Below are 20,454 nucleotides of genomic sequence, written 5' to 3'. Positions count from 1 at the left end.
TACAATGAAACTCCAGCACCAGTCTTGTCAGAAATCTCCCCGAGATATATGCACTGAATAGGTTCATTCCCTTTACAAGGGTTCAAACTAGAGAAAAGTATGCAACCCACTCAGAAGCCAAATCACCAAAGTCATCCTTTCTTGGCTTCTGACAGATAAAAGCATTGGTACAAAGTAAAGAAAAACATAATTTCCCCTGAGGAAAAGTATAGACAAAGGAGCCATACATGAGCCAGTACTCCCGTTGCTTAATGTGATTTAGAAAGCAATTAAACAGGCTGAACACTCAAGTATGAAAAGAATAAGATCATTTTTTAAAAATGTCAAATATATAGAATACAGAAGATGTTTTCATTTTAATGTAATGAGCTTTTCTGGAGGTGCTATGTTGGAAGAACTGATTTATTATAGTTCCAGTGGAAAAAAAAAAAAAAAAAAAAAAAAAAAAAAGCATTATGTCAGTTTTACTTAGAAAGACACTCCCTAATTTATCATACCACAACCAAATTAAGCTTGAGAACTACTAATCAGTAGATGTCTATTATACAGCAAAGCATTAGCCTTAGCATGCACAATGCCTTCGGCATTCAACAGGGCATATACTGGAAATAAGAATTCTTTTGTCATTTGGCCAGGGAAGCAATTATCTTCATAGTTCATGGTTTGTATAATCATCAGTTAAAATAAGGTGTGTCATCTACAGAAGCTCATGAAAATATTAACTTTCTGGTTCTTATTTGCCAGCCATAACTTCTTAAATACTTGCGAAGTTCCTGAAAATACTGACTATATATTCATATTGCCCACAGCTTCGCTTTCTGCAGCGCTTCCTTCCCTTCATCTCCCCTCCGAAATACACAGTATTAACAGAGAATTGGAAATCTCAAGTCACAGTTGAAGACTTTAGTCTACAAAATCTCTCACATCCTGATCTTCTGTTTCTAATTTCATGTGTGCACAGGTGAACTACATATCTTCTCACAGAATCACAGAATCATAGAATCACCAAGGTTGGAAAAGACCTCCAAGATATCCAAGTCCAATTGTCCATCTACCACCGATATTTTCCCACTAAACCATGTCCATTAGTACCACATCTGTACATTTCTTGAACACTTCCAGTGATGGTGACTCAACCACCGCCCTGGGCAGGTCATTCCAGCACCTGACCCCTCTTTCGGAGAAATTTTTCCTCGCATTTACACTTGAAATCAGCTCCTTGCTGTTATTTCCATACTAGTTTGGCAGACATTTCAGGTCAGATCTCTGAGCCAGGCATGACTGGTGTGCTCCAGCTCACATTAGGGTACTCTCAGGAGGCACTGTGTCCCTGAAGGAGTTCTCTGTAGTCTCCTCCTCTCCCTCCTTTCCAAAAGGAAGAAATGATTTATGTTCTGTACACAGTAACAGTAGCAAATTGTGTCATCTTGTTATGTTGTTTTATATGCAGTTTATTTAGAGCTATTTACACTAAATAATGTATAGGCTATTATAAACACTACTTATTTTGCATTTACTTAAACCCCACCCATTAGACTGAAGTTAGTAGGCATGCAGGTTATGATAGTCCACATGAATTAGAGCCCAAAGCCAAGAAACATATTAAACTTCTGTACTTAACATGTGCTACCGATTAATCCAGTATTTTGCTATTAGATAATTGCAAAAAAATATATCTCTAATGGCATGGTATCAAGTGACAGAGACTTCTTTTATACATTTTTTTTCAGTGAGTTGAACAGAAAAAGGCTAATAATTAATATAAAATGACCCATATCCTGTGATTAATTTTCAAACAATCATCTATGCAAAGTTTTCACAACACTTTGCATTTTAGCTAATGAAGATTGCAGGTGGTCATGAAAACCTATATTAACAGTCAGTTGCTAGGAAACATTCCTCTAATTCCTCTGATTAAAACCATCTTAGGCATCACATCACTAACAAGTCTTACTTCATGCATGAGATCAAAATGCTTAAAATCAAGTAAATGAAATCACAGTTATGTATTAGAAGTATTTGAAGCTATCATTCATTTCAGATACCATTATCTCTCTACCTATGCCAAGACCGTTTTTGTTTGCATTAACCTGTTGTCTGATGGCTCAAGCCATCTCCCGAACCTGGTGCTAACATCCCAGCTAACTCCCACTTTCTTCTATGAGCTGCTGTCACTTAAAAATCTTGTTTTGAAAAGACTGTGAAGAATTCTTTTGAACTTTTTGTTTTATGTGGGACTTAAACAATAACTGTATTTTTTGCCAAAAACCCAGTCATAACTTACTGAAGACAGGATGTATATTAATAAATATGTAAAAAGTTATTTAGGATACTGCAACTTGAAGTCTTCTTCTTTATATTGTTGAACTGAAAAAGAACATTAGTCTTCTCAAAAAGTATAGAAAGTGCCATTCAAAACATAGTCATGTGTTTGTTTTTTTTTAAATTACACTGCACATAGATCTTCAGCATTGGAAATCAAGGGGAAAAACAAACAAACAAAGATCACAAAGAACGCAAACTGAACAAAGGGAAAATCACACCTGGAATCAGAATCGCCCTAAAAAGCATCACTTATTTTATTTCAGCTTTATTTTTACAGTGTTAAGAAGGTCAAACAAAGTTTTTTCACTGGCATCAAAAGTATTAAGTTGGCATACCAGTACAAATTCTATCTTCCCAAAAGGGTGTAGAGTTCTCTGAAGCCACAAAACTCAGAAACAGTTTCTGTTTTCTTATTCATGAGTGCCTAACCACCTAATAAAGTTAAGTGGCTAACATGTTGTTTTACTGAGGGAAAGAGGATACTTGCCTGCCTACCCTGAAGAGAAAGCCAGTCTCTTGGTGGCCTGTGGCAATACCAGAGCATCCTGTCCAGTGACCCAGTCAATCTGTCTCTGAAGGGATAGCCCTTAATAATTGGATGTAGTATTTTATGGGAGGTGTAGTTACTGGACTAAACACAGCATTAAAAGCCTACCATTCCTGATCCCAGCAAGAATTCACACAATCATTCACGTATATTTCTCTTTCCTCTAATAAAATATCCTTATCACGGAACAGACACCATCTCACCTTCCTTATTTTATCGGTTTGTTGATGTTTGTAATATTATTTGAGGCTGAGAAGTTCCTCAAATACCTTCTTGAGTGAAATTGTTACTCATTCCTGAGTCAGATGGAAATTGTATTGTCTTTGAAGAGAATTTGCACTAAGAATCTCATCTTTCACTGTTAAATTCAAATATTCATTTAAATTAACTGGTTAGCTCTCTTGCCTCTTGAAAACTGTATGTGACAGGTGCTGATACTTTCCAAGACTAGTCATTACTGTGACTAGTAACTGATCCAGATATTACTAACAGGTAGATATGGAAACTACAGCAGAGAAGAAATTAGAAACAGTATTTCAAATGAGAACAGAGGCAGTAGAACCAATACCCCCACAAACTCTACTGCTAGGAAAAAATAATGTATTTAAATATGTTATTGGAAACCACTCTAATAAATGGGCTGCTAGTTGTGGAAAAAAAAAAAAAAAATGGCTAGTGTTTTCTGTATAGTTCTTAAACAATTGAGTGAGGGTCCTGAGTGGTTCAGTTGAGCAATTAGGAAAAAAAAAAAAATCCAGAAGAAAGCATTGAACTGATTCAGAGCACTGCAACAAGAGACAAGATTATCTTGCAGTTTAGCTTTAAGTTGCTGCCTATGACAGTTTCTGTCTCAAAGTTCCATTGTTTTTCTTTGCTAATCCTCACGTAGCTAGAACAAGAACAGATGATTGAGATAAATCCTTTGCTTGATCACAGCAGATGACTCATAAGCAAATAAATGTATCTATTCTCTTTTAAAAAGGCTCCTAAAAGACATACATACTTTTTTTTAAGTTGCGATGAGACTTGCTGTGTTTCTAAAGGATTTATCTTCTTTTATGATCTGTGCAATGTTTCATGCATTTTGTCATGTTCAGAGTAGATGTTTTTAATAGGTTCACTCTTCATAGATCTAAAAGCGTCACTGATGCTTACAGTATTTTGCTTCTTGTCTGTTCACTGCAGTTGGCTTGAAACGGAGCTCAGTGTGATCTCAAGGTGTTGGAAATTCCTGTCTCCTTTCTGCAAGAGAAAATTACATTCACATGTAACTGCAGTTGGTCAAATATCTCATAAAACCAGTGAAATTGTTTTGAGTGCTGTAGCGTGTCTATGAAATAGCTGAGCTTAGGTAGTATCTTCTCTAAAATGTCTACAAGCCAAAAGATAAACCTGTTAGACAACTTTCTAAGGCGGGGACATTTTGTGAATAATTAGCCCTCAGCCATGAAACTCTGGAGACACGCCTGGGCTGAGTCTTTGATCTGTCTTTATACAGCTAGAACCGCATTATGGAGTTTATGCATTATCCTGATGTCGCAGGTGATAAAATCTATACTCTTGCATGCACTCTGCAACAAGTATATATATATATTTGTGTATGTATGTATATGCATCATATATATATGCTTTATATATATATGGATACAGTGGATGCTGTAACATTTCTTCATTGCTCATCCTGGTGTGGTTTAATCACTTTTGTGATTTGTTATTTTTTCTTTCTTTCATATAAAAGATGAAACTCAATGACACATTCTTTTTTGATAGCATCAGTTTTAAGAACAATATGTACAGTAATCAGTGTGCTGACAAGGCAGGATCTGCACCTGACCTATTTAGGAGCTACACTTTTCAAAGACTGTACAATGAAATAAATTAATCACTTATACCATATATGTTCCATTTTTAGACATGATACCCTTGTTTTAAATAGGTTTTATTAAACAAGAGGAAGAGACAGATAGTCTCACGTAACTGATAAAGCTGTGTGTGGTCTTTTCTGGACATTCCATAAGAAGTGTGAGCTGAATGATAATCAGTTTCTCCTCTCTTTTAATCCTTGATGCATTTCCAGCTCTATCTGTAGCCTTGGGCAAATCCCCTGACTTCCCTGTCTGTCTTAGACATGCAACAAGATTTAAAATAATATAGAATTAATTGGTTATTTGTTTCCCATTTTGAGGATTATTAGCCTGATTCTTCTTTTGTTTATACTTGTAATATCCCAATTGAATGAATTTGTGGCTGTGTTATTTAGAGAAATTCAAACCCAGCTTCTACCCTCATACTTAACACTGCAGTAGATCTCTTCTATCATTAAGTTACAAACACACATTGTAAAAGCCATTGTTGTTATTAAAAATAAATTTAAAAAAAAAGAAACAGAAGACTTTTCTTCTTTCCTCTCATGTAGTGATTATTACTTCTGCTATTAGAAAAAATACGTTAACTATGTATTAAAGCTATAAGATGATTAGAAATGTTATTAGAAATTGTTTTCTTTACCCACTAAACTCCAATTCACCAGATCACTCAGCTAATAAAATAAGCCTATTTCTGTGGAAACATAATGTTGTAAATACTAAATTTTTGCAATCTGTAGTTCTTCAGGCACCGCAATGTGTACCCATATGGTTGGGCTCTTGACCCTGCTTCAATCACACTCCTCACATGAATATTCAAGTTACTGAGAAGTAGCCATCTGAGGTCACAGCAGACAAATTATCAGCAATTTGTGAGTTTTAATTCTTTCATCTCTTTTTGAATGTTGAAGTAATGTTGAATGTTGAAGGCTAACTTGCACACCCAAGGAAAAATTCAAGATGAGGAAACTTTACTTCTGTTTTCAGAGTTGCCATATCCAAAGAGTAGAGAGTTTTATGAACTTTGACATTCTTTGGAAATTAATTTACTCTAAAAATAAAAGAATAATAAATACCACTTGTCTTCTTCATTACTCAGGTGTTTAAGCAAAATAAATGTTCTATACAGAAGGTACAAACAACATTTTGTAATGACCATATTATAATGTATCTGATAAAAACACAAAATGTTATTCCTTACAGACATGAAGTGGCACGTATTTCTACTCCCAGATATAAAGTACAAACTTTCACATATTTCTCTTCAGTCAAGCTTTTATGAGGCTGTGAGGATGATGTGCTGTTTATCCTCTAACATCAGCTCCAAGGAGCTCAATGTTAGGCCTGAGCTAGATGTCTAAAAAGGGATCAAAGAATTTAAGACTTTAAATTTCATCTTTGCTTGAGTAGATTTGTCTTTTTGTATCTCCATACTTCTAAGGATAAAAAATTATCTTCTGGTCCCTTGTGTACCAGGAGGCTCTGAACAGAATACCTTCCTTATTTTCAGGCTGCAGCACATTGTGAATCCTGCTTGTACTCTCTGCTCTGCAGTGATGACTCTGCCATGTGACATCCCATTTGTGGGGAAAAGAGGGGTCACCAGGATGCACCAGGTGCAGGGTATCCCCTGGCTCCCTCTGCAGAAACATTGAACAGGAGGAGCCCATCTGTCTTCATAGCTCCAGTAGCATGATGCTTGCACTCTGCCATCACCTGGGCTTGTTCTGGGGCTTGGACTAACATTGAATCCTCCAACAACAAACGAATCTTGCATCTGAGCAGGGTTTCAGTCAAAACCTCAAATAGGGTTAGTTAACAGCCGTGTTTACAGTGCTGTGGTTTCAACTTCAGGCAGAGAAAACAAACACTTAATGGGCAATAACTTTTTTAAGACACTTGGAAAGTAGAGGAATGTGGTTTTGTTTGGCTATACGCTGGCTCTCATGCTGAGATACCAAGTAATGTGTTCAGTGAGAGGTTTCTTTTTAAGGTCTATGCAAAATATTTTCTCTGAGCTGTGAAACACTTCAGTTAGCATTTTAGAGCAGGATTCATGTATTCAAGCACCCTTTAAAATTTTGCTAACAGGGCTGGTGACGGCAGAAGTCCAATGCATAGCTCAGAGCAAGGGTGCACCCCATTTCCTCATTAGCCTCACACCACACTATTCTTTTTTTTTCAGTCTCCTATTCATCCTGTGGACATGCTGTGATTCCCCATATGCCTCCTTTTTAAATGCTGTGACTCTACCATCAGCATCTCATGTGCATGCTCAAGAATCACAATTATTTTTCTTATTTGCCCCATACTACTAAACCTCCAGCCTATACGGCTATTAGTTAGTACAGCACACACTCCAGAGAGAGGCCTGAACAAAATGCAGTTCACACATAGGTTCAGGCTGGAGAATGATGGTTCCTTTAAGCAAAAAAAAAAAAAAAATTGTGGGGAAAGATGAGAAACCTTCACAGCTGGAGCAGAGCAAGACAGCAGAGCACACAAGGATTTCTTCCTCCTCAATTTCTCACAGAGTCAGCAAGGTTGGGCCACCATTTGGCCAGCATAATACATGGTTGAGTGCATTACGTTAAACCAAGATCAGTTTTGGTACAAGCTAACGTGCTGGGAGGTGAACTGCCGCACCTGAGGAACTGGTTCACTATCACACTGGTGAGCAGGCTGCGAGATGGGGCTGGGCTCCAAAGCGATAACATTCTAAAATGTCTCCACATTTATTTAAGTGTGAGGTATTTATGCTTCTAGAACTGGCTAAAACTAGCTAGCACAACAGGACTGAGAAAATACAGGGTTTCAGTGTAAACTTTACTTTTCATTCTACAGAAAATCATAGAATGCCCTGAGCTGGAAGGGACCCACAGGGAAGGGAAGCTGTTGCTTTGTCCCAGCTGGTTTGCCTGTCTGCGGGATTCCCTGTTGAGGCATGGTTGCACACAGTGTGCTGTGATTAACCAGGCCATGCTTCACAGCCTTGCTTTGCGTCCTCTGCCTTCCTCTGCGCTGCGGTCGCACCACAAAAGCACGCAGAGATGATCTCCAGGCCATGCTGCAGGCTGCAGATGAAGGCTTCTCAGTGTTCACAGGAGGCTCAGATTTCAGCCCGGTGTTTTTGAAAATAGAGCAGGCATGCCAGGGGTGAAATATGTTAAGATCGTGCCTTGTTTCCTTATGTGATTATAACCTCCAGGCAGTAAATACAGTGTGCTCTTCTCCCAGGTTGCTTGAAATAAGAAAAATTTTTTGTTGGGTTTGTTTGAAAACATGCCTGTCTGTGTACAACATATATATAACATACCTGCGTATAAGCATGAAAATCACTATTCCTGCAATTGGAAGAATTCCCACATTGCCAATCAAATGCCCACTGAAATATATATATATATCTGTAATTATCACTATTGAGTATGAGTCATTCATTTCAGCAATATTTTTAAATCATTTTGATACTAAAGAGGAATTATTTTTTTTCCAGAAGTACATAATCAGACATAGAGCAGTTACCATTTTATACCATTTTATTGGGTCATTTAGGACTGGCAATGCAAATAGAATACTTAGGAGCACCTCACCTCCCCTAATTCCTGAGGGCATATTCCATCTCTGTGCTTTCAGCAGGGAGGCTTACAGGTTCCCAGCCAGCCTGCAGCAGCACTGGGCTTGTCCCAGGCTAGCAGGGCACCATATCAGGCATATGCTGGGGTGCATTATGCCTGCACACAAACCTATGATGACTGCAGTGAATTGGACAGTGAAGAACAAGATTCAATAAAATGCACTGGCGTGTCCCTTCCCTCATCAGCTTTGGCAAAATGATGCTAGCTTCAGCAAAAAAGGAAATTTAGAGGAATAATCAATGCATGGAATTAACTGCTAAAGGAATGAGTCATATAGATTAAACAGTCATATCACTTCAACATAGGAAAATTCAGTGTTCCTGTAAATGCAAAATTGACGTTTTACGGTAATTTTAATTGTATGAGTGTCTTATTTTCCTTGATAAATCTAATGCAAAACCCATCAAATTGTCTGGGCATTTCTTCTTTGAAAGCAAATGGAATGTGGCTTCAATGTATAGTCAATAAATACACCTGACAAAAAACCTGCATTTTTCTTACTCTCTTGATAAATAGGAAATGAATGTAAAAACAAGTTCACAGTTGCAGTTCCTTGTGTACCTTTTTCATAGCTATGATTCTATGATTCTATTCATTGCTTTGTACAATGCAGTACACTACAATTAACACCAGTATTTGATCATTTGGAATAGATTGTTCCTCTTTGACCTACAGTACCATTTCAAGCCTTATTCTTGTTGCACGACACTGCATTTGCTTCCGCAAATCTGTTTAACATTTGCCTCCTGCCACTGAAAAGATTGTATTGAGAAGATAAACCTGTTTGTAAAAAATCGATTTTAATGTTTTAATCTGTTTAACAGCCAACATTATCTCAGTCCTTATCTATTGCTTGTTTATTTTTGTCAGGCCTTAAACACAGTTGTTTCTCATCTCAGCCTTGTGGGACTCTTCTGAGTCTCAAGGTGCTCTCTCTTTCAACTCCAATATATAATTCTACAAAAGATTTTACTCCAGATGTGATAACACATTCTCTACAAGCTGAAGTAAAAATGATTCATGGAATAAATATGATCAAAGAAGAATCCTCTGCAAGTATTATTGATTTTAGGAGATTAGAAACTGTCAAAATATTCTACAAAAATTATTTAATCATTAGCAAAGATGATCTTTTATTTCTATCTAAGACACTGCTCCCACAAAAGAGTTAATTATAACTAAGACTTCAGTAACATGATAAACATGAGAAATATTAGCTATTTTTTTCTTCAGCATAGTAAATCAGCTCAATCCATAATAAATGATTTTGAGCCAAGCAGGAGCATTATCACTTACACTTACTTCATAAGCATGATCATGTTATATGTCACTGGTCACATTAGTCATTTAGACAGGAAATGCTTTGAAAAATAAAAAGGAAGATGTCTTCAGAACAATTTGACTCCATTTACAGTCCTTCAAAATATTTTACCTGACAGCAGAGTGCTGCAGCCCTTACTCAGTCAAAATGACCTTCACAATTAAAAACTCTTGCTTCTGCAGTCATTTGTCCCTGTCGAAAGTGTGCAGAAAATAATTATAGTCATAAAGACATAAATGCATAATTGCTACTTCTTGCTTTATAAATAACTGTAAAAGGAAAGAGATTAATGAAGTAGAGAGTGACTACTTAGTAGAAAGCAACTTCTGTGAGCAACTATATACACAGTGGGCCTCGTGTACTTATCAATTACACCTTTTTACATATGCATAATAGCACTGATTTTTTTTAAAGCAGCTCTTGATAAATTGATATTAATTAAGTGAATTGAGAAACAAGCCCAATCACTATTCTTCAAAAATTTTAATATGCATGATGAAATACATTGAATTGCATAACAATTAAGTAGAGAACAACTTGTCATGACCATTTTCTGGTATTTTCTTGGACTGCTTTACTTAGTCAAAGCTAAGCAACAGGTAATATCTTGTTCTGTATTTAGAGTCTGTAAGCCTCTCTATATCTTCACTATCTACCGTATCATCAACATACAAAACCACAACAAAACAGATGAAAAAAGTTTGCCCTTCTCACTGTTTATGTTTTTCTAATGTGTTTATCGCTTTCCTAATTACTATTCCCTTAAAGGTGATATAAAACCCAGCTCAGATTTGAAATACTCACTTGTCCTTTATGCGGTAAAATTAAAACTAGGAGGAATGATTTAGCAAAGTAAATCTACCTCCAGCCAGTTTTACCCACTCTTATTTATCTCCCTTTTTGCAGAAAGCCAAATGAAACTATTAACGCTGTAATGAACATTAAACAGCAAATGTATTCCGTCTTTAGAAAACTGTGAAGTCTAAAACATTATTACAAGATTAGGCTTCCTTTTCTTTCTTTTCCTTTTTTCAGAGATATGCAGATAAGTAGCACTCCAGAACAAGGCCAGTAGATACTCATAAGAGCAAGTAATGTTCTGATCTGTGTTAGTGGAATGCTATGAAAACCAAGCTGTAACATGCATGGTAAGGTATAAATGCTAGGAATGATTTACTGACATGATTTCCATATACTTGAGCCCTCCATTCAATCCACATCAACACACACAAACACAAAATACACGTTTTACTGCTAGAAAACTAGAAAAGGGAACAAATTCTATTCAGTGTAACAACAGGGAGTTTGTCTTCACTGCTATCCATCAGTATATGTAGCCTTTATGATTTTAAAGGAGCAATTCCATCTGTGTATGTAAAAAAACATACTGCTTCTGGACAAAAATATTTAGCTTCACAAATATGAGATGGAGAGCTAACTAGGCAACAAATATGCAAAAGGCACTGTAATTCTTTGACAATAACAAGCTGAAATGGGCCTGTGTGGTTCTCCCTATACAAAGGTAAGGTGGTCTGTAACAAAACAGAAGAAGACCCTTTTCCATGCTGTTTGAGCTTCCCTCATCCCCTCAACATGGGTAATGTGCCTGCCTACCTTTCCTTCCTTATATTTTTCCCTCCTGAGCTAGCTCTTCAAACCTTTCCTGAAAAGCAGAGTACTCTGAAAGTACCACTGTGTTTCCCTCTGCAGTCATAACCACCGCAGCACTTCCAGCTGTTTTACCCTTTCCTTTTACCAGCATGGATTAAGGCTCTGTTTACAAAGGGCCTTGAACTGGTCCCATGTGAAGGCCCTGGAGGACTTCATCTCTGCCAAGAAATGAAATTGTGTTACTCATAGGACAGCACATATGCAAGTATGTTTCTGGGAAAGCCTAAAACATTTAGAAACATTGACTACTTGAGCAGTCAAAATAGCATTTTAAAGTTATGTGGTCAACTTTGTTTTCAGAGGGAAAAACAGATCCTGGGAAGTGATGCATCTCACCATGCTTCTTCAATCACAGAAGGTATTAACCATGACAGAGAGAATAAGAGGTGGAAACTCCTGCACTACGTGCCTTAACCTCAAAATTCTTACTAGTAAATTTTTCTATCAAGAAGAAAAAAAGAAAAAAAAAAGAATCATTTTATTATTTGGTGGACTTACAGTCAGTTCATATCTTTACCAATATGAAAACTAATCTGAAATGCATATGAAAAAGAGACTTAAAGTGCCTCTCTACATTTGAAATGGCTGATTTCATTGTAGACTTTTCCCTAATTTCTGCCTATGCAGATCACCTGTGCAGAAGAATTTTATTTTTTTTTTCCATACTGAAAAACTTTCATTCTTTACTTTGTGAACTCATCACTCAATTTTTAAAGAATCAAAACCAGGTCTCGCGTTCCACTTTTATCAGATGCTTGATAAACTACAACTCTTCCACATGGTTTTTGAGATTCATAAAATACCATTTCACTTACCTGGGATTTTTTTTTTTAATTTTGCATTGTTTTAACCAGGCCAAAATATTGAACTGTACCAAGTCTGAGCTTTGTTTTAGCTATCTGAAGGACATGGCCTGAAAGCAAAAACATGAGAAATATTATTGGTTTTGTTGCTGTTTGTATGTTTGTTTGTTTATTTGTTTAATGGATACAAAATGGATGCTCCTCATTTTGAATAAATCACACATTCCAATTATGACTGCAATTATCTAAACATTAAAATTGAATTGCTGTACAAAATAAAACCTCCTCTGACAAAATTCTTTACTCTTCATTCTATGTTGTTTGTTTTGCTTTGTTTGGTTTGTTTTTGTGTGTGTTTGTGTTCTTCTTACAGTGAAAGTGATTACTCTTCACAAAGAGAAAGATCTAAGAGAGGAGAAATATTTATGTCCTAAATGTAATGAACTGGAGATGACATTTTACCAAACCCTTCATACAGTAGTTACTGCATATGGTACATATGGTGGCAATGTTGAGATGATTAAATGATGCTGTTAAGGTACTGTACATCGACTGTGTAAGACAAGAGATATACTGTTGGTCCAGTGCCTTTCACAATTTCTTTGTGAAATTTGGAGTTGTCACAGATATCATTAGCAATTGATTAGTAAGATACTTATAGCTAGCAGCCTCATTTAATGCAGCTTTTTCTGCCTTTTTCTCATAATTCAAAATGTACTCATTTTATGAATTTGTCATAAATGTATTTCAGTATAGGCAGCCTCCTGATTTATACAAAACAGCTTGAAAGCAGAAGCACAAATAAATTATTTACCTGCATTTAGCATTCTTAATAGAAATAAAAATAATTATTTATAAAAATGTAAATAATTTTTGGTTCTAAGTTTTTTGTATGTTTGTATCCTTATCATATTCTTCCTATGAATTCTAGTATAAAATGTGGTAATGTAGGAATAATTATCACTGAGTTTAGGGGAAGACAAAAACATTTTCCTGCAACTACAAATATTTCTTCTTATTAGAAGATACTAAAATAAAAATTGCTATTGTTCCATAGGTTTTTTCAACTGAACACATTCCATTTCCATCTTCATTCACACTCTTTTTTCTTAAATTTGCACACCAGAAAGGAAGAAAATTGCTGTTTCACCAGGGATATAATACTGCTGGGAGAAAAGCTGTAGTAAATGATGCAGAAAGGGGCAATAGTTGAAAACTTATGCTACAACCTTTCTTTGAGAATCAGAAGAGCAATTATTTTGTAGTGATGCAGTAGGCATGTATTTACACCATTTCTTGTTTGCTCTTGAGACTAACTCTTGAAACAGGTATCTGCCTCAAGTTCCTATCAAGGCGAAGTAGTTAATGCCTGATAGCATCTGTATAGCATCCTCTCTTTTCTGGATCCAATTCCAATTCCAGTCATCAGAAAAAAAAATCTCTGGCTTGAGCAAAAGTTTAAACTGGGCTTTCTTGGGTTTGTGGTATAGCCCTGGGTGAGACACAAGCCCTTTGTCCCATGATTAATTTGTCTGTTTGCTACCTTTCAGTATTACAGCAAGCCAAGCTAATACTGCATTTGGAGTGTGTAATTCTTTTATGCTGTATTTCAAGGAGTTCAAAGCAAAGTCTTATTTTATGTACCTGTGTATAATTATAAAACTGAGATCATAATACGTTAGAAGCAGATAAAATCTGTAGGGTACAAAAGGATATTACAAAGCTGTTGTGCTAAGCTTTTTTTTTCTTCGTACTGGATAATTAACTTTCTGTTTACTATATTATCTGGAGTAAGGACTGTGTAAGATGGTGACTGGTTGACAAAGAGTAATAATAAAAATATTCATGATATTTACATTTTTCCCTTATGATGTTTAAAGTTATGATACATGATTCACTGGTGATATAACACTAATTGCGTTTCTGATATGAGAAAAAATATATTTCATAAGGAAGGTTTTTTCCATCAGCATGCATTCAATTTTAGGCAGGAAAGCTTAAATTTTTGAGCAAATTCATAGGAAGATTACATAATAAAATGTGAGCTGTTTTTGTTCCAGTTGAAACAAAGGACAGCAAAAGAAAAAGCAAAAACATTTTTGGTTGGAGAGACAGCTTGAAAATTTTATAAAATATTCCGCATGCTTTTTTATGTAAAATACACAATGTGTAGTGGTACTGAAGGAAGCCTAGTTCACTAATTATGAGATATGGACAGTAAGCAAAATACATTTGAACCACAAAGACAAACATTAACACAAGTGATTGCCATTGTTATCAAGTCAGAAAATAAATATTTAGTAATTTTTTGAATGTCTTACCTCTTCATATAAAGATCATGAAAGATACAAATTTTGATATCCAGAAGGATTTTCAATATTTCAGAAAATTATGCATCAGGAGGGAGTTTCTTATCAAAATAATGCTTGTAAACTAGCTGTTACCTTGTTGACTGGGGTTTTCAGTACAATGTTACAAATCCAAGTTGAAGCCATATTTTCAAAAAATGAGATCAGTCACAGAACCAGGCTTGATAATCAGTTAGTATTTAATTGTTTTTATGGAGTGGACAGAGTCTGATAGGTAACAGGATCGTGAGAAAAAAAAGCAAAGGAAACATTTAAACTTTGTTTCCAAAAACGCAATGCATGCGTCCTTATGAATTCCTGAGATGCACTGAAGGTGGGCTACTGTGGGAGACTGAACTGACTAAATGTGTGTTTACTACATAGATACAAACTTCTGAACTCGGAATTTTTTTTTAGTCAGCAGAGATTTGCTCAGAAGTTGATTGATGCCTTATTCTAAACCAGAGGCCCGCATTTGATCAGATTAATATTGCCCTGTGTGGACTGATCTTACTCTATTTCCACTGAATACAGACAGTGACCCTAGATTACCTGCATGACTAGCTCCGGTGAAGATGTCACAGACATGAAAAGTTGGACTAAATACTGTGAATTGAATTTTTGTAACATTCATTCATTTGTTAAGCATGTCTGTCTAATAAAAGGGCCTGAGTAAGGTACAGTGTAAAATAACCAATTGAATAGGCTACTTTCTTGGGACATGAAAAATTTGAGATGTTTCTTCTTAATTATTCAAAGCAAGATCTAAAATCACAGTTTTGCATTATTGCAAACTGTGTTAATTACAGGTCAACTATAGTCAATATCCTACTGCAAGTAATATTTAAAACTTTGGAAGATCCTCTTCTCATTCAAGGATAGTGCAGGCCACATTTGAACAATCTCTGATAATTCAAAGGAATGGAAAAATATTTTGCTCATTTAGTTCCACATCTTCTTTTGCTAAAGCTGGTACCTCTGAAGAGCATTTGAACATCTAATCCTTTTGAATCATATAGGGAAATGCATAAGCAGAGTTGGAGCAGTTTAAATGGGAGTCGTCTTTATGCATTCAGAATGCTTTTTGCTATCTGCTTAACAGGGCACAAGTTTATCTGGCCCCTCGGCACATTAATTGAAGCAGCCTTAAATTGCCATTGAATTTCTTAGCCTTACACTATGAAGGCTAAATTCAGAGGTGATATATAAGATAAATAAGGAACCCAGTCTGAGAGATTTACATGCCTGGGAATTAGATAAGCACATTACTTCTAGTGTTATTTCATCTCACAACTACAGCTATTTTAAATCTACATAAAACTTAATTCCTGAAGGTGGCAGTATCACAAGCAAATCTATATATAGCTTTCAATTCATGCAGAGATTCAGAACATCACCATACAATTATAAGTGCTAATTTAACTGCAGTGCAGCATATGGCCTGTGAGCATGTATAACTGAGAGTACGTTTTGTGCTAGCATCAGGTTAGAGATTTGCAGTATTTTCAGTGCTTTTCCCCTGAGATGTAAAACTTGAAAAGAACATTTTTTCCCTTTGATGCCTTTTAGCAGTTCATGCCACTGGTCTTCATAAATTATCATAGGAATGCATAATAGAAATGGTGACTTTTCTGGCCCAAATTTTTGTTTCAAAAAGACTATTTTACATTAAACATGCATAGTAAAAAGACTCACAACATAGATGCACTATGATCTCTGTTGATCATCTCTCTGCCTCTTCAGAAAGTAAAATGAATTCAGTAATTCTGAAAGTGTTTTTATTTTACTTTACTTTATTATTCATAGTCAGTAGCTATGTTTGTGTAGGCTGGCTGGCAGCAGAAAAAGGTGGGGAATAAGACATTTCATGCACCTGTGTCATATACACAGAAGCATGAATCACCCACTTCTATGTAAGTAATTTTTTCTTTTTTTTAATTGCTGTTGGTAGCAAACATTTGAAATTGTATTGGAATCAGAGATAATGATTTTAATAAAATAAAATAATTATAAGATAAAACTTTGATTTAAGTGGACTGAAAAGAGCAAAAGCAGGGAAGATGTACAGGCCATTCCTGCAAAGTCCCCGGGACAGCCAAAAAGAATCTCACTCTGCCCCCAGATGAACATCAGCTTGACTCCATTTTCGTCAGAAAATGAAGGTTCTTTAGAGAGGGTGAGTCCAGCTTTTCCTGCATGGAAAAACAGGGCAAACCACTTCATGCAAGCCGGTTAAGCAGAGTGTGGGTACATTCCCAGATGTTTCCTCCTGGAAGAAAAAATTTGCATCATTTCTTAATAATGGCTACACCGGAATGCTGCAAACTAGCCCTCAGTTCATCCTTGCCATCATCCGGTATGCACAGTGCATTTTCCAGCTAAGCAGGATCAGCTCCTACTGCCACACTGTCTGGCCCAGAGCAATGGCTGCCACGTTGAGGCCAAGGAGAGTCCCAGTGTCCCCTGCCTCAAAGGGCGTCCTGCTCTGTCTCAGGGCATCCCACAATTTTCTGGCTTCATAAAGCATATATTTTTAAATTAGAAAAAGGAAAAAAATGCCAAAAAGTATTGAAATAGCATGAGTAATACTTAACTTACCTTCTTCTCACATGGTTTCCACATTAAACTTCTCTGGAGGGTTTGCCTGTGTCTTGCTCAGCCTTACCTCTGTCATGGATTAGAGAGGGAGCTTGTGTTTCCTTCATGTCAGAACCCAGATTCTCTGCATTTTCATATCCTCCATCACCTAGCACTTCCCAAACCTGACTGAACTAGCCTAAGTGAGTCCCACAGGGCAATACTTCAAAAGACTTTTTTCTGCTTAATGTTAGCATTACAATTTACCCTCATTATTTTTAGTTCTTAGAGCAAGCATTCCCTAGTTTAACAGATAAGCCAGGAAGACTTTAGATAGCTCCTTAAAACTGTGTATGTAACCTCAGTAAAGTCAGGATAGTTATTGAACATTATATGCTGCTACAGCATCTCCAAAATCAGCCCTGCTGAAATGACACCACTGTTGGCAGTCTGTTATTTTTATTGAGGCTTCCCTGATGCAGCTTCTTCAGAATTGTGTTTAAAAAAAAAAAAAAGAATATCAATTTTCTCTGGCACAAATGCAGTAAGATCTACTGCACTGCCTGTGGCCTCAGTTCTACCAAGGATGGATTAGCTCATCTCTGTTGTGATTGAAGTATAGTAGGTATTGTGGCTGGGGGTTTGTTTTCACCAGAGCCACTCTGCACTACAGACATGCTTGCAGACTGAGAAAAGAAGGCAACATGTTAGAGTGTATAGGAAAGAAAATGGAGATGGCTGAATGGCATTATTTCAGCAGTGGCAAGCATTACTTGCCTGCCATTCTGAATAATCATCAGCATAAAAAAATAACAATTACAACAAAACTCAGAAAAATATATATAACACAGGGCAAAAGTTGAACCAAATAGTAACGAAGCCTGTGATCCTCTATCTCTGAAAAAGACTAGTAGAAAAGTCTTGAGTGTAATCCTGTATCTAAACTGGATAGCACCCAGATGAGGGAAAGTCCCCTCCAGACTTCTCAAGAGCACAGCTTGTCCCAAGCACCTTTCTTGCAGTGGCAGTTAGTCTGTCTCCTGACTCTGTGACCACTCTTCCCTGGTGACCATCACACCAGAAGGGCAGGAATCCCAGCTCCCTGTGCTGCCTTCCACCCCTTTTTCTCTGAAAAGCAATACTTTCAGGAATCTTTTTGTCCTAGTTTCTACCTCTAGCTTCCATCCAGGTTATGAATGTATAAGCCATATCTGCTTTGTACACCACTTACATCTCTAAATGAAGCGTTTCACTTGTATCTGGATTTCCAATTGTTAAATAGATATTGGGCCTTCATGGGAACCAAGAGCTTCAGAAAATGGTTTTTAAATCAGGATGACTTGGCTTGGGAGTTTATTTTGGCTTCTGTCCAAGGAGAAAGATCCAAAAGAGCCAATTACACCTCCACACCCAGTTAGAAAGTCTGCAGGTACTAAGCTGTTTGTTAAGTAGAGTCATTGCGTTAGTAATTTTAACTGTGTTTGTTCTTTGTGGAAGGCAACAGGCTTTTCCAGATCGTTTCAAAACATGGCAGGGCAAAACTTGATCTTATTAAAGCTAAGTTTCCACACAAGCTTTTGCTTCTTCCTTCTCTGGTCTCCCCTACCCTTTTCAACCAAAATCATTAATATAAAATACTTGTGAAGTATTTATTTTAACAAATATTTATTTCATATATTCCATCAGAATCATTTCTTTTAGAGATCAGAAGCACAATCTCAGTGTCCACAGCAGATTCCTTTGCCCCATTAACCAGCCTTTTTATGGGTGTTATTTTACTTTTGCTTGGAAAAAAAACACCTGTACCTCTCTCTTGCAGAAAAGTTCTACTAGTCTTATTAAAATAATTAAAAAAAAAACAACAACCAATGAAATAAGAAAGAAAGAAACATGCTTGCGCAAGATCAGTGCATCAGAAAATCAGATACGTGCTCAGTAAGCCTCTTTAGACTTCTACACTAAATATTTCAGGTTCACTTGAAGCTGAAGCTCAGTTCTGAACAGTGGATGCCTTATTATAAAAGTGTGGCCAGAAAGCAAAAATTATCAAATAACTGTAGTAATAATCATATATTTCAGTTCATACTATAGTAGTATGCTAAATGCTCTTGGAAGTTCTGAATGAGTCAAAAGGTCTAGAGCTGCTGTCTTTCCTCTGCAATAGCAAAGAAACATCCCAACTAGCATCAGTGAAGTGCAAAACATGCTTCAACTCACAGAGGTATAACTGAGGGTAGAATTTAGTTCAAAGGATTTTATACCCTACAAGCCCAGCTTGTTCCTCTGGCTCAGTGAGACTTCTCGTATGAGGAGGAAAAACAGGATTTGGTTTTGCAGAGGGAAACATTGCTTGAACTCTTACCATATTAAACCACAACGTCTGTTATGCAGGAGTATGCAGATCCTAGTGAGAGTAGTCTTCCTGGCAGAGAACTCCAGCACAGTGCAGTGCCTTCAAACCTCCCATGTATTATGGTGTCTGCAGACTACTGGCATATCCTGGTGAGAGGTATAGCTGTGACAATTGGATGCACAGGAATTGCAGGCACAACTCTTTTGGGTTCCATTTGCCTTGCTTACCTCTGTGAAATTTCTGTGCAGACTGCTATCTTAGGGATCTCAGCCGCTCCTCAGGCTCCATAACTGCTATCAACACTGGCTGGGGCAGTTTGAACTATGCCAGCTCTCTGAATGACTCAACTTCTCATGCCTATGTCTGCAAGCATGCTCAAAAACAGCATAATTCAACTCACATGCGTTTTCTAGATTCAGCTGCCATTGCTGTGGATGTGATTCATTTCCAAGTTTAACACACGCAGATGCCTCTTAGTTGAATTTGTAATCTGCAAATGATGAGATAGACTTTCTTTTGTCTTGTTTTACCTCTGTGGAATTTGTCACAAATTCAGCCCCAGCTTGTTTGGCAAGCTATGTAGAAGTGGATTGGTAACATATTCAAATACAGAGTAAGCCTCGGACTTCTTTTTCAGCCAGTTTTTCCAACACTTTGAAACTGTCATCTGTTTAAAGCAATAAAAGACCTGTGGAGCATGGGCCCAATGGAATGTGTGGTATTCGTTATCTCTAGAAGCTTACAAATCCTTCCTAATGAATCAGAGCTACAAAGTGATGAAGTCTTCGATATCAAAAGAAAGAAAGAAGCTTAGAAGAGGAAAAACCTCTGCAGCTACACAAATTACTCAAGATCTCAAGTTCACCAAACACAGATTTACTCCTTCATTAGAATGTTTTCACGAATTAACACTTTAACTTGTACCTGGCTGGGCTTCTTCTAGGTAGACACAGTCAACCTAGACTTCAGCAAAGCCTTCGACACTGTCTCCCACAGTATTCTACTGGAG

At 36.8% G+C, this 20,454-nt stretch overlaps 1 long non-coding RNA gene across 1 annotated transcript; it reads right to left on the bottom strand.

The window, feature by feature from the left end:
• Positions 1 to 2,563: 2,563 nt before the first annotated feature.
• LOC122172060 lies at positions 2,564 to 19,739 on the bottom strand. Its single transcript, XR_006172169.1, has 5 exons — positions 19,673 to 19,739; positions 19,455 to 19,591; positions 17,114 to 17,182; positions 12,180 to 12,277; positions 2,564 to 4,114 (listed from the first exon to the last, which is right to left on the bottom strand). It is a non-coding gene; the product is annotated as an uncharacterized LOC122172060 (long non-coding RNA).
• Between the last annotated feature and the right edge of the window lie 715 nt (positions 19,740 to 20,454).

Source organism: Centrocercus urophasianus, unplaced genomic scaffold (assembly GCF_019232065.1).
Source record: "Centrocercus urophasianus isolate 14NV4802_14NV808 unplaced genomic scaffold, USGS_Curo_1.0 seq_11, whole genome shotgun sequence".
Classification (NCBI taxonomy): domain Eukaryota; kingdom Metazoa; phylum Chordata; class Aves; order Galliformes; family Phasianidae; genus Centrocercus; species Centrocercus urophasianus.
Note: the sequence above shows the minus strand (reverse complement) of the source record. Positions and strands in the feature narration are given on the sequence as shown.